Source organism: Prenolepis imparis, unplaced genomic scaffold, assembly GCF_030444845.1.
Source record: "Prenolepis imparis isolate NDT839.2.m4 unplaced genomic scaffold, iyPreImpa1.0 SCAF_13, whole genome shotgun sequence".
Taxonomy (NCBI): Eukaryota; Metazoa; Arthropoda; class Insecta; order Hymenoptera; family Formicidae; genus Prenolepis; species Prenolepis imparis.
Genome location: NW_028141171.1, coordinates 4,211,773 through 4,228,116, shown reverse-complemented (window position 1 = coordinate 4,228,116; position 16,344 = coordinate 4,211,773). Strand labels below are relative to the sequence as shown.

The window sequence follows — 16,344 nt, the reverse complement described above, 5'->3', positions numbered from 1 at the left end:
ATACTTAATAATCAAAGAGGGTGATGTTGTTTTCCCGCTTTTCTCCTCGTAATGAACAAACCGTAGTACGCGCGTTCCTGGAAAATCACTATATCGTTCTAATTGGCAGCGTGATCGCTCGCCTGCGTACGATTGCATCGCGAAACGACCGTTTAATGAGAGTCCCGGTGATTAACTATGGAAATGTTAACTATATGGATATTCTGTTTTGGTCGAGACGCGCGCATCTCCCCCCCCCCCCCTTCATCAGAAAGAGGCTTCTCCGAGGATTTTTTACTTATTACACGTCGAAGTGCGTGTATTATATGCGTGCGCTCGAGAGATGAAATCGTGTCTGCATTCACGATACGCATTTATTCACGCATCCACCGTGAATAACGCAAAGAATGCACGTAGGAATCGTCGATAGCGCGGATGGAGATTGTAATAAATTAGAATAATATTAATAATAATATTAATCAATATTAATTATAAAAATTATTAATAGTACACTGAGAGTTTTCTCTTAGAAATTATCCTGAAAATCGTGGTAATCGTGAGACAATATGGTATGGAAAGAATTTTATGAGTATTTCTCTGATTAATATTTATCACAATAAAAATAATATCTATCACAATATTGATTTTACTGAACTATATATTATTGTCCCACGATTACCATGATTTTCAGAGTAAATTCTAAGAGAAAATTCTCTCTGTGTAGGGATACTGATAAATTTCTCCCGGCTATCTCCGTTCAACCAATCGTTGGTCATAATCAGCTCTTAATAATTATCAATAATAATTATATATTAAGAATGAGAATAAATTCCTCCCGGCTATCTCCGTTCGATCAATCGTGAATTATTTTTTCATAATTATCTCTTGATAATAATTATTAATAATTCTTTTAATAATTATTATTAATAATTTCTCTTATTAGTAATTTATAATATTATTTTTAATTGTGCGTGTGGGAATTGTAATAAATTCCTAATAAATTCCTCCTGGCTATCTCGGTTTGACCAATCGTTGGTCATAATAATCTCTTCGTTCTTCCCTCTTTTACTCGATGGCTAATTAATCTCTCTTGCTCTCGGCGCGGCATATTAATCAGGGGCACCGAGGGGGATCGTGCGAGGTTCCCCTTCTTTCGATGGAATCGATAGCTCGCGGTGAGATCTCGTTCTCGACGATAAACGCGCGATAAAAACTCGCTTCTCATCCTCCTTCTCCTCTCCGCCGACGCGATGTCAGAGGCGAGCGAGCACGTCGCTGATAATCGGGCGTCATTTGTAAGTCAAATACGGGATACCTACATACTTTGTAATATTCTCCGATCGACGTTTCATCACGCGAGATATTTTGCGTTCGTACCGTAGTATTTCGCTACCGTGATACACGCGACGCGATAAGATGCACGGGCAATTTGTTATCCATACCATGTATCTGATTTATTCATGATTTACGTAAACAGCTTCAAAAGTTGCACGATGGAAAGGAAGCGTGATAACGCGTCCGTTCTTCTTTTTTCTTATTCCATCACGAGCAGATCGAAAGTTTCACATTTTCATAAAATAAATTATATTTGTTAGAGGATCAAACAATGCGTTTCGAGACAAAAATTGCGATCATTCTTGGCTCCTCAACCCCTCTGTTAGCACTCCCTTCGCTACTTTCCAATCCCGTTTCGATCTCTGGCGAGAGAGCAGCTGCGTCTCCCGGAGCCAGACACTGCAGCAGCAACTCGTGGAAAAGAGGAGACGACGAGACGAGAGGAAGCGCGAACGGACGCGAAGGGAAGAGAAGAATAAAGAGAGAGAGAAAGAGAGCGAAAAAATAAAAAAGAAGAAACCAACGCGAAGAGAGATCCTTAAAGCAAACTGCTCACCTCTCGAAGAAGCTCTCGCGACGGTCTGGAGGGGTAAATTCGTCGCCCGATAATCCGATTGGCTGGCCGCGCCGCCAATGCAACCGCGCTCTCTCCGCGAATGCACTCGCTGCACACACACATATGTATGCGCGAAAGCGAGAGAGAGAGAACGCGATGCGTCCTCGCGCAAAACGCAACGGCGCCGGCGTGCATGCGTAATGCAATGCGCCGTCGCGCGTAGGCGAGCACGCATGCGCGGACGCGACTCGGTCCCCGCAAAAACTGGTAGCCGACCACCGGTTCGCCCGCATTGCCATTGCGGGCCCGTCGCGGATTCTGTCTGTGTCTCCCGATACACCGACGACTTCTCTCGTCCCGAGCCTGTTGCACTTCTGCAACACGAGGGGATGAGGGAGGACGACGGATTTTTCTCACGATTCTCAGACGGAAAGAAGAAGGAGGCGAAGAAAACGATGATCGGATGATGGAAGAGAAAGGTTTTCTTCTCGGGATGCTTTTATAGGGAGCGAGTCCTCTTTTCAGGTGATCCCTGAAGAGACACGTGTATGTCAAACTGAAGTCTCATTTCTCGTACGCGCATTTTCGCATCGTTAATTCCTTTGTATATCTTACTGCTATTTTTTTCAGGGAAGATTCGCGGTGGATTTGGAGAATTTAATTTTAATAATAATACATAGAATATATATATATATTATTTTATATGCGCGAAGAGATCTGATTAGCACTGTAGTTGCGTGATTTCCGTTGCAACGCATAAAACTTAATAAGAAATCTCGCCATTTCCTGGAAATTATTCGCTTTTCCTCAAGTACTTTCTCCTTGTGCGTGAGCCGCAGAATGTTCCGTTGATTTGCATAAACCCGTACAAATGCGATCTCATTTCCTCAATAACTCTCGTATGCGATATTTCACTCGCGTATTTAAATCATTTAACGATTAGAAATTTTTTAATTAAATAAAGATTTTAAAACAAATTTGTTGCGCCTGGCTCTTATCAGTCCGTTTTCTATCTGAATTTATATTTATACATCAGAAATCTTTTCATTTTATTATATAATATTATATAATACGCATTTTATTAGTATTAATATTAATATATTAATTTTAGTAATATTAAATTTATAGAAATTTTTTACGTCCGAGAAATATCAGTCCAATATTGAATTCGATTTTGCATATGATTAACATACAATTGAATTGTTATCATGACGTAATGAATTTATCAGATTCCGATTATTTCGTTCATATTCTCTGTACGCTCGTCCATCCTGGAGAGATAATTGACGTTACATCACGAAAGATAAAATTCGTGAAACACGCACCGCGTTATTTATTCATTTCACGCACTCGAAAGATTTCAAATATATGATAATCAAGCGACAAGTCTCGAACATTTCGATGTCACAATAATATATGTCGCAAGAAGCGTATAGACAAGATATTGTATGTCTGAAATCCGAATAATGTTGTCAGGAAAATTCTTCGTGTTATTGTGTCATCCGATCGATTTCGTATTCCATATATGGAAGAGTCGATCGAAAGTTCCGTCTAAATCGAGAAATCTCTTTCACGGATTGCGTCGATCTTCAACGTCGAACGAATTATCATGTGTCATCCGACGAGATAACGACGCGACATGCGAAGGCGCGCCGCGGTTTTACATGTTTACATATTTAACTTTTAAGATTATCGCTCGCGCTGAGCTCTAAATCAAATAACATTTCCGAGAGTCAACTCGCACCTTCATCGATAACCTTAATGAAGGGGGAAAACACCGCAGAAATTCTCTTGTAAAGATCTCTCTTATCCCGCATAAAATATTTTAATTTTTTTCATCTTACACTGAGAGAATTTTCTCTTAGAATTTACCATGAAAATCATGGTAATCGTGGAACAATATGGGAAGAATTTTATGAGAATTTCTTTGATTAATATTTATTACAATAAAAATAATATCTATCACAGTATAAAATATAAAATATGTTTGATTAATTTTATTATGCAATTTAGTAAAATATTAATCAAACGTGTTTTATATTTTATTGTGATAGATATTATTATTTTTATTGTGATAAATATTAATCAAAGAAATTCTCATAAAATTCTCTTGTGTAGATAGTTGAACAATTATTGTCACCTCTCAAGATAAAAATACTTTTCTTAATTTGATATATCTGTGATCAAGTCAAGTATACTGTTTTGCCTCTCGCTCTCTTTCTCTCTCAAATCTATCTTGCGCGAAATAGTATAATAAAGTGCAATATTTCTGAATAAACTCTACGCAGAATTGATAACGATAACAACTGATGAATAAGCATATGCGTGCTTTACTTATGTCATCATATGTGTAAGCATCGCTTAACTTTGACTGTCGCATCATTTATCTATTTCCAGAATTTTATAAACGTATGATTTATAATCCACTGATCTCATTTCCAATCTCTATCGCGTTATCTCGATCAGTTGATCAACCGCTGCGGTTAAACACGCAATAATCCACACAATATTCTCGGGTTTCAATCCAATCGTTAGCATGCCGGCTATCGAACTAGCGATATCAATCGATATTGAAAAGTTGCCCCAGCGCGGCCCTAGATTGTTCCCCCACTTGATTTTAGACAAATATATCGTTGTGTCATTTTTTTTTTCATTACTCTCTCGCGCATCGTTCTTTTCGTATCACTGTACCAATATATCGGTTAATCGAAGGGTGAGTTATGCGAACAAAAGTTTTATTTAGCAACCGCAGAGTGTAGCCGTAAAGCAGAACAAAGACGCAAAAAAGCGGAGACATCTCAGGGGTATTGCTATATGATAGCCCTAATCTTGCATTTGCGGCAAGCGATACTTTTTCATTTTTGATTGAATTTTTCCTACGATTATAGTATTAATTTAAAATCGATTCTTGATAAAAAAAATTGACCAACAAAAACCAGACAAAAATTAGAAAAATCCGACATTTCACGATAGTGTATACACAGTTGGAAAATTTGTGTTTTCTTGTTAAAAACGGTCCCCGTTAAAATTTTTGTGTTAAATATTTAACACATTCATGTGTTAATTTAACATATTGCTGTTATGTTAATTGGACTCAAATGTTAAATTATTAAAACAACTAAAAAAAAGTGTAAAAATAACACAATGTATATCTATTTTTAATTTTACACAATAAATATGTTCCGTATTATTAGTGACAAGATTTATCTGTTAAAATTTACAGAAAAAAAATGTTAATTTTACTTTATAATATAAGTGGGGGTGATAAAATGTAAAATTAACAATTTTCTTAGTTAATTTTTACATTAAAACTATGTTAATTTTACACAAAATTTATTTTAAGTTTATTTGAAGTTTGCATTTATTTTATATTAAAATATTAACACAATATTCGTGTCACCATTTAACATATCCGTATTATGTTAAATTAACACAAAAATTTCTGTGGACCGTTTGGGACAGGTGATATTTGTTAAATTTAACACAAATTTTTCAACTGTGTACAATTTCAAAATTCATGTCATTATTTATAATCTCTCTCTCTATATAATGTATAAATTTTATTATATGGAATGATTTTTATTATATATAATAAAAATCTAATATGAACATTATAATAATTTGAATTTAATATTACAATAATATAAATTTTAATTACATATATAATAAAATTATATATATATAATTTAGATCATTATTTATAAATTATATATATAATTGTACAAAAAATCCTATTATTAATATTCTCTTTCCAAAATTTTCAAGATGTGTTGCTTCGTTTAAAGTTGCATTTCTGAATTAAAAATATAACCACCACTTGCGATTATAAATAGTACGATAAAGTTGAACTTCGGAGGATGAGTCGTCGAACATGAGAATTTTCGTTACGTATTTTTGAAAACTGCTATCTCGTGGCATCGCGGGGTTTAAATAAAAAGGCGCGCGACCCCCTTTGCTCGAACCCCCCGTCGAAGCAAACGCTGCGCAAAAACTGTGTGAAAAAGCGTTATTTCGGGGTGAAATCCGACGCTGCGAGGTCGTTCTTTTTTTTTCGTTCTCGCGAACCCCTATCTGAAAGAGAGGCGCGAAGCTTGGCGGGGTGCAGGTAAATTTTCTCCCGTGATTCTGGAAGATCATCATCATCGTTCGACGATCTCGCGTACCTAATACACACATGTTGGAGGAGCGAAAGAAAGAGGCAGGGATCTGCGTATCCTGCATATTCACCGGATTTTTGTAAATGGCAGGGTACTGGGTGGAGAGAGAACAAAAAGTAAAAAAAAAAAAAAACCGGGAGAAGAAGCCATTCACCCCAAAAAAGTTGAAAAAAGGGGGAGGTTAAGGAGGGTCCCGCAACGGGTAAAACCGCCTGTTTTTTGAACGCAAATCCGCCGATCCTTTAGAATTCCCGAGATTTCTGGGTCATGGGAAGGTACGACGGCGATCAATGCATCGCGTTGCCCCGATCCTGGAAACTGATTTTTTTTTTTTTTCTTTCTCCTTTTAACATCTTCGCTCCTCTTCCCCGCTTCTCTATCCCGTCGCTGCTTTCAGAATCTTCCTCTTCATCGTTGCGCGATCTCTCACCCTAACCTGTGCTCGTTCGATCGATTAATGCGCGGGCCCGAAAAGGGTTCCCTCTTTCTCGGAAAGTGGAAAAATTTCTCGAAAGTAGAGCAGTAGTAGATTCGTGGCGATTGCGCGCAGAATATCGAATCCCTCTCGAAGAAGGTTTGCACATTGCGGGTGAAACATTGCGTATCTAAAAGCGTTTGTACGCACGTGGAATATTTCAATTTTATTCGATAGGAGAGCATTTTTGCATTTTTTTGTGCTTCAGTGAATGTTCGTCGACGTGATCAAAGGTCTTTCGACGAAATCTCTTATACGAGGAAGAGGTAAAGTACCAAAATATTTATGACTTAAGTATATTAATATTTTAAACATTTTTATATATATTATTTGAAAAAATATTTATTAAAGAAATATTTGTAAAATATAATATTAAAAAAAATATATTTGAAAAATCTCTAATCTCGCAAAAAAGATTTGACAGATGGAAGAGCAATAAATTATGATCTAGAAATATTTGAAAAATAGCTGAAGATTCTTTGAATTGTTCGCGGAACAATTTCGTGAACAACCGACTACTCTGGATCCGTCATCTATGTAAACTGCATATATATTCATTCGCGTGCAATCCCGAAGCGATAGCGATCGGGCACATTGTGCACGAGGACGAGGAACTACGTATTGTGAATTCAAAATTGTCCCCGGCGCTATATTATATATACCTGTATTATAATTAGACGCACATTTGGCGCAGTGTCAGTTAATTACGCCGTGAGATTATTACCATGATTACCATGACAGCAAATACGGAAACTACGCGAGCAGCAAGATCGTGGCCGGGGATAAGCTCGTCGTAATTACTCCAAAGACACACACAATGCGGAGAGAAATTCGCAATTATTTTATAGAACCCCATAATTGCCACCCTCGATAATAATTGGTTGCCATCCGCAAAAATATAAACATGTCAAGAGATTCAGATTTGCAAAGCGCAAATTCCATTTCGGATACCTCGGTACATCAACATATTTTCTTCAAACGCTGTTGCAACTATAATTAAATTGCAGTAAGTAGATATCTCTCTAAGTGTGCATAATATTCATATAATGATATATGAAACTTTTCGACGAATAATTAATAGAAAAGAAATTTATCGAAATCGCGTCATCGATTATATCATGACGAATATAAAATCGTTTCCTCGATCGCTCTATCAAAACCGCACCGACGCGCAAGAAATCTCTCTGTAAAAAAAGAAATTCGAGCCAGCCCCCTCGCCCCCCTAGATTCCGTAGGTGCATTGAAAGTGCAACCGAGGGGTCCCTCTCTCTCTCTCTCTCTCTCTCTCTCTCTTTCTCCCCGAGAGCGTACATATTGAATCGTCATAAAGCATTCGCGTGCATCAGACCGAGCTCATTGTCCTGTCATTCACTCGTCATCCCCCGCCTTTTCTATTCCGCGGCTATACATATGTATATGTATACATATAGGTATATATGCACGTATATATGCATGCCGCGAGCGGATCTTGCCTCACAAAAAAAAAGAAAAAAAAATAAACCACCCCTAATTCACGTTTCCCTCCCCTGGATGCGCCGCGTCTAAGCCAGGATCAAGACGAATGCGAGCCTTCCCTCCCCCCCGCTTATCCTCCCCCTATGCTGTTTTTTCTTCATACGAAACTGTTGCGTTTAAGCCTCGTAGAGATTAAAGACGCGGGATTTGACGATCGAGGAAGAATTCGTTCCACGGGTTGCGTTGCTCGCGATGCAACGTGGATGCATCGATGTCATGTGCAGCGACTGGAACGAATTTCTGAGGTCGGTTGTAAACTGTGCAAAGCTACGGCTGACAATTGATATTTAAAGAATGCTCAGAAGTTGTCAGTCATATTTGTAAAGCAATTGAAAATTTCGTAGATGTAAAAAAAAAAATGTTTTTTTGTCAAAACTTGCATAGACGAGATATTTATTCATATACACAGAGAGAATTTCCTCTTAGAATTTACCGTGAAAATCGTGGTAATCATGAAATAATATGGTATATAGAAAGAATTTTATGAGAATTTCTCTGATTAATATTTATCACAATAAAAATATTATCTATCACAATAAAATATAAAATGTTTGACCAATTTTACTATGCAGTTTAGTAAAATTAATCAAACGTTTTATATTTTATTGTGATAGATGTTATTATTTTTATTGTGATAAATATTAATCAGAGAAATTCTCATAAAATTCTTTTCATACCATATTGTCCCATAATTACCATGATTTTCAGGGTAAATTCTAAGAGAACATTCTCTCAGTGTATATTTATATATATTTATATACTATATTTATTTTATGAGAAGAATATAGTGTGTCGGAAAAAACTTTCAAAAATGTTGATTAGCTTGAGATTCCAAGTAAAATTGTAAATGGGAAACATTAAAAGGGAGATGACGGGAAAAATTTTATACCAAGCGCGCGTACGATGATAAACGTCCCTTTTCATGCCTAAAAAAATTCGCAATCGACGTAGCACGTGCTAGCAATCGGTAAAACGTAAATGTGACTTTTCAAAATTCAGTTAGGGTGAATTCATCGACGAACAATAGATCCGATCCATGCAGCTGTCCCATCATTACCCGTCCTCGTCACCATAACTCTTGCAGGCCGGAAACTGTGCAACAAACTACGTACAAAGGCGCAGACGAAAAGTTCTCCTCTCTTTGTAATAAACATGCCATTTTTTTTCAAACGTTTCTACGAAAGTTCAAGTAACCGAGCAATTAAAATTAGTTTGATTATTTCCGAAAAAAGTCCGATTTTTCCTATTCTTTTCGAAACGAGAAAGCGGAACGAGATCGATTCAAATCAATTTCCAGCCAATTTACGGAGTCTTTGAGTGCAAGGGGGAGGGGTGACGCCTTAAAAGTGCGTAAATAAATAGATTCGGACGTGGGCGTAGCCCACGAAGATGAGGGCCGAGGGTGAGGCTCCTACGAAACGAGACAATAAGCCCGGAGGGTCGTCGTCGTCGTCGTCGGGAACTCAAAGAGTGCCCATGCCTGCGACACTCGTCCGATAATCTAATAAAGGGGTTGTCTCTACTTTGCGCGTCCCTTCTTCCGAAAAAAACGTGCATTCCTCTTAGTTTTATTCTCTCTTCTCCCAGCATCATTTCCATCGTAGATGATTCGAAGGTAAATATTATCTCAAAAGATTTCGATAGCCGACTGCAAATGGATAATTTCTCTCCCTCATAATTGCTCTTTACTTTAGTAGTAGAATTCCGAGGAAAGTTCGACGAAATTTTAATTGGCATAAAAATATTTGTAATGTCAAAGAAAAATGACGTCTGAAGATTTTGATGATAAAAGATGTCAAGACAATTATGTTAGCTATAAAAGGTCTGCGTTTTCTAAAAATTCACATTTTTTATTTCTTAATTAATATTATATAATATAATATTATATATAATTATATAATAATAAATATTATATAATAAATTTTATGTAATTTTTCTGTTGCAAAAAAAATAATAGAGATATGTTACATATTCAATTTTTTTCAGACAATATACTTTCTGGGATGTCGCGTTTTCAAAAAAAAAAAAAAAAAAATGCCTCCTTCGGATATCTGATTCTAGTGGCTATTGACATCGTTTCGAACGTGTTGCACGAGACTGACCTCGTCCGCTGCAGGAGTTGTCAGAAAACTGCGGGAACCTCTTTTCCACGCCAGACTGCCACCAACCAACCCCCTCGAGTGCGGCCACGACGTGTAATTGAATTGGGTTCTGGCTTATTCCAAGCAAATACACGGGCACGCCTTCCGCTTTTCCTCCTTTTCTTGGATACAATCTTGGATCTGCGCGCGGAAATTTTTCGACAAGATTGAGGACAAAACATATTATTTATTAAGGAGAAACCTAACGACGATTAAAGTCGCGTATATCGCGCACGAAAAGATAAAAGTATACTTAAGCAACACTGTTTTCAGAGGAGTGATTATTTCTTAATTTATTATTTTATTATTAATAATTATTGTAATTATTTTATTTAATAATAAATTAAATAATTAAAATAATTTTATATATAAATTTATAATTATTTTATTTATTTAACTTAATTTATTATTTTTCATATTTTTTAATTAATTATTTCTTAATTTATTAATGACAAACAGCGATGATATTAACGTGATTTCAAGATGTAATATTAATACTGTTTCGAGACACATTTGGCTCCAAAAAATAAAGAAATAAAAAAAGGCGCTTTCATCGATATTATTTACGCGATATACGGTTACATCAGAATTAGCGCAACACTTATTGTTAGGGGAGGCCGCCATGCGAAGCAAATTCTCGCGAGATGGAAACAGACGCGACGTGTACGTGCGCACGAGATACAGGAAGTAGGAAGGGAAGGGAAGGCAAAGAGGTCTTTCAGGAACGAGAGCTATTTGCGAGACTCAATGGAAGAGAGTCCTCGAAAGAGGGGCAAAAGGGAGGAAGGGGGAAAGGGTGGGCGGCCGCGCCCTCCCGCTATATCGACCGCTGGCCGCTCCGTTGCTCGGCCATTCCGCATTTTAAAGGGAAAATTTCCGTTTATTCGGGCCGGCTTCTCTCCCACGGAATTATTCGAAGGACCTCGGCCTCGCGGATAGCAGCTCAGATGGAAAATAACGTGACCTTTTGCTCGTGGCAGGTCTCCCGGGAGATGCCTGTGCGCGGCGAAGAGAGAGAAAGAGAGCGTTTCTCTCTTTCTCTCTCTCTCATTTCCGCTGGAAATTTCGGCGTGTCCTGAAAGCCGAAAGCGAGGAATCGGATCGTTGACGAAATTCGCCCGATCTCGAATTTGAGCGGGTGAAACACATCTTCCGTGCGATATTCGACCGGATATCCTCTCTCCTTCCACGTCTTTTCTGGATGTCTCCTCTCTTTGTCTTTCGAGATATCTCGAGGATGCTACCTGCAGAACGTTGACTTTTGAGCACGAAAGCTCACTGTCACATCGTACCTACATACGTTCAAGATTTGACATATCGCCGATGACAGATGACATATGTTTCCCCCCTCTCGTGTAACTTTCGAGTGACATATATATGGCTTTGCAAACGGAATCTTCAAATTTGTATAATATAATTATTTCTTATTCAAACGAGTCGTCCAAGTTAATTAAAAACATATAAAATATAAAATATACAGAGAGAATTTTCTCTTAGAATTTACTCTGAAAATCATGTTAATAATTGTGGGACAATATGGTATGGAAAGAATTTTATGAGAATTTCTCTGATTAATATTTATCACAATAAAAAATAATATCTATCACAATAAAATATAAAATGTTTGATTAATTATTGATTTTTGATTAACTCTAAAAGTGTAGTAAAATTGACTAAAAGTATGGTAACATTAATCAAACATATTCTTAAAATTCTGTCCCATGATTTTCAGGGTAAATTTTAAGAGAAAATTCTTTGTATAAAAATTAAAAAAATTTTTTTTTTCAGAAATAAGGAAATGAACGAGCTATCCTGGACTTATAAGTAGAACGATATCGAATGTTACATTCGCGGATGGAAATATCGTAGGAAAACGGGGCCTGGTGATCGAACGAGAGAGAAAGAGAGAAATGCGGAAGAGGCGGAGGGGGCTAAACAAACGAGACCTCTTCTTCATCAGACAGCGAATTCCGAAGTTGTTTGCTCGCGCGTTGAACTTTGTGCGCGGCGGACAGAGAGGGAAGATCAGAGGAAAGCTCCGAGCGCGCGAGGGAGGAAAAAAAGAAAGGCGATCGCGCACACACAGAGAGAGAAAGCGACTGCCAACAGTCCCGCACGTGACGTCCTTTCCGGCCTCTCTCGTGTGTCCTGCGTCCTTGTTCCTCCTTCCGTCTATTCGTGTGTTCCGTCCCCCCTCGCCTCTCTCGGCGCGTCCGCTATTTATTCTAGTTATTTTATCACACGCCCGAGAAACGGGAACACCTCGCAAACTTCCGTTCGTTTAACTTGCCGAGCCTTCGATTTGGCATTAGGTTTCGATACGGTTTTGAAAAAAAAAAATTCGTTTATCGCATAATGCGAAATGAGATGACGAACGCGAAGAATCGAGCTTACAAAAAGTTATATAATTTTTCACAATTTGTGATACATTCCTAATCGATATTATTTTTTTTTTAATTCTCTTATCGTATAATACGAAATGATAGAGACCGCGACAAGTGACCGACAATCAAGCTTATAAAAAGTTATATTACGCAATTTTCGCAATTTTTAATCAACATTATTTTTAAAAAAAATTTATTGCATGATGCGAAATGATAAACGTGACACAAAATCGAATATTCAGTTAATGAAATATTATATGATGCATTTTTCGCAATCCGTAATATTTCTAATCAATATTATTTTTTAAAAAATTATCTCATAATGCGAAATGATAAAATGCGACGCAAAACAAAAATCAAGCTTATAAAAAAATTATATTATATTTTTTCGCAATCCGTGATATTTTTAATCATTTTTTTAAAAAAAATTATATAACATTTTTCGCAATCCATGATATTTCTAATCGACTAATTATTTTAAGCGAAATATGGGAAAGTTAATTGTGTGCTGCCCGGGATTTGGAAATATCTGTTTATCACACATCGCCTGGTGTTTTGTAATGCATCGTAATGAAATCAATGAATATTATGTATACGAAGGTACGTTCATTACCGGGAAGAGTGTAATGCGTGTCGGGTAGAGCGACTTTTGATTAATTAATTATGCAAATTCGCTAATTAATTGAGCAAGCTTAGCGTGAAATATTGCGTTTTGCGCATTTGCGAAACTTCCCCAACTTTTACTAGGGTGGAAGACAAAGAGAGAAAAAGAAAAAAAAGAGAGAGAGAGAGAGGGAAGGGATTTTTCCCTCATAATCGCCGCGAGCGATTTTATATACATATGTAATGAGCGATGCACGTTCTAATTAGCATGCTGCACAAAAAATCGCGTTGCAACGTAACGATATTATGCAACGATTTTGTGTGCAAAATCTCGCTCAAACGCGAGCAGGCATTAATTATTATCCACAGTTGATGTCTAACCGTGACTTATTTTTCGCTCGAGGTAGGTATTTATTTAGTTTATTTAGTCGGTCAACTTTGTGGAATTTCGTATCTTTTCTCTCTTGCAATTAACTGCATGTAAATCTGCCGCTGGATTCGTAATACAATTAGCAAACTGATAATTGCTACATACAACACTGAATAATTAACATCAAAATATTGTGCAACAAGAATAAGTTATTCCTAGAAATCGCGTTATTATTATTATTATTATTATTATTATTATAGCTTCACATTCTGTCATAATTACGCTCTGTGTGTAATACCGTATTTTAATTACGCTACAATTAATATAAATCCCGCGCGGTGTTCTATAAAAAAAAAAAAAAAAAATACGAATTATATAATCATTATACTTATTAATTTCTTAATTCGCTTGTTATATATCGCGCAAATTAGTTTCGTAATTAAAACGTCGTAACTAAAAAAGAAGAAAGCTTAAATGAAAATTACCATCGGACTATAGCATTAAAATATATATCATTAAGATGATGATTCACATCTAACTGGTACTTTGCTCTCATTGTTTCAAAAATGATATTTACCGTTTTAGAAATTAGATATTAACGCGAAGTAACGATAAACAGAGAAACATATACGATCGATTTCTCGATCGAATTTATTGAGACATGATCGATGATTGCGAGAGCAATTTTGACCACCCACGTAACAACTATTTTATCCGATCCCATAACGCAAAATCTTGTTGAAGCAGCATAATTACGCGAATATGAGAAAGTATAAGAAAGATAATGCGATAACAAGTTAATGAGATGATCGGAATTAACTTGCGCTTTGCATCAATTCATCCTAATTATAATACCGCTACAGATAATTACTGAATCACTTTTTCTGAGAAACTATGAGTTTTTTAATCGAAACGAAACAATCGCAGCAGATGTATACGTGCAGCGATTACATGAAAAATTGCAAAAAAATCGATCATCATCATCAATCACAAAAATGTGATTTTACGACATCTGATGATAGCTAAAAATAACAAAGGAAAAAATTCTAAAGTCGTTGCCAGTTCGTGGCCAGTTTTATCCCAATTTTTTTATTTCCGGACCTTGTCCCATCAGATTTCTATCTATTTGAGTCACTCAAAAATTCATTAAATAAAAAAAAATTTCATAAAAATGCTGAGATCGATGACGTTGGGGAGAAAGAATTAAGCCTAAATAATGGAGAATATATAACAGATTAGAATATATTATAAATAATTTCAAACATAAAAAATAATTATTGTAAAATTAATATACAAATAAATATAGAAATAAATATAAAAATAAATATAGAAATAAATATAAAAATAAATATTGTAAAAATATTGTAAAGTTTGTTAAATATTGTAAACAATTATAAATATAAAAATGCACTTTGTTAAATAAAACGGACATATTTATAAATCAATCCAATATACGATATGATTCGATGGTATATCGCGAATATATCAAAGTCAATACAAAGGCCGATTAATTAATCAACGAACGCCAGACTAAAACTTGCAAAAGTGAATTCCCATATATTTGACAAAAGTTTAATAGAACGATCGTATATAAATGGCCTTTTTTTAACGATCGAACACGCTTGTAACAAAATCGCCGAGCGGAAGCTCGACTTGTACGTCGAAGGAGGGACGAACGATAAAGGCTGATCGAGGGAGTTCCGCCGAAGGTGGACGGATTACGCGATCGCAGGTGAAGATGCGAGGAGAGGAAGGATCCGGACGGATGTGCTCCTTCGTCCCTGCTTTATGGTCGGCCAATCGCCGCCTCATATCTCCGACGTCCGAGATCATTCATCAACCTCCGGGAGCGAAACGCACACAACCTGCTACCACGTTTCCCGACCTCGTCTGTCCTCCTACGAGTGTCATAACCTTCGCGAAGCGTCACGACCTTACATCGATGCCTCCGCAGGGGTACCTACATATATGTATATACTCGAAATAGCCTTATGGCGGCGGCTCCCTTCATCGATTCCCCGCCGATGTATCTCATGATTTGTCGGGAATACGATTTGATCTCGAGGTCGTTTACCACCTCCGGAATTGTATGGGGCTACTTGGGTTATTATCCTTGTCGGCGGCTTCGTGACGCGTTTCGAGAGCGCGCAATCCTTTTTCCTTTCTAATTTATTTTCCACATCAGTGCTTACACGCTTCGCAGAAGAGCGATAATACTATATAAAATCATTGTGCCAAATGTAATTTTTACAATAAAGAAATCCCACTCTAGCTCTCTTATCGATTGCAAAGAGCATTTTTAATTATAAATTTGATTTAAATATCGTTTTTATCATTAATGATTTTAATATTTTATTATTTCTAGATTTTTCAATTCCATGAAATAATTAATATACTTAATACATATTCACGTAAATTATTTACAATAAATTTTAATTTTTTTAAGTTCTAAAGAGAATAATTATTAAACTTCATATACTTTATTTATATTTAAATAAAATCGATAACAAACAAAACTTGTGAGCTCGAATTGCAAAAAATATGATATGTAAAATTTTCACAATGATATAATATAATTTTCACTGTACGAGAGAGCCTAACCGCTGTTAGTTACATTTTAAGGCTTCGATGATTCAGATAATTATATGTATGTGAGGCCGATAATTACAAGATGCCGATATAGTGTTAGCTGTTGCATGTATAACAACATGTATATGCAAGGTGCCTGGGTTTTATTGTTTTCCGGTGTTCCGCGATAAATAGCCGGGGTTCGACGACTCTCCGGACTCTTTGCATGCCGGCTCGCGTAGGTATACACCGTGTTTATTT

At 36.5% G+C, this 16,344-nt stretch overlaps 1 protein-coding gene and 1 long non-coding RNA gene across 9 annotated transcripts in view; one reads left to right on the top strand and one right to left on the bottom strand.

Annotated features, from left to right (window-relative positions):
* Window positions 1-16,344, bottom strand: part of LOC145944346 (uncharacterized) — a 180,955-nt gene that overhangs the window by 78,579 nt on the left and 86,032 nt on the right. The window lies entirely within an intron of this gene.
* On the top strand, window positions 2,178-2,650 carry LOC145944670 (uncharacterized). The gene is made up of 2 exons (XR_014426719.1): window positions 2,178-2,416; window positions 2,501-2,650. It is a non-coding gene; the product is annotated as an uncharacterized LOC145944670 (long non-coding RNA).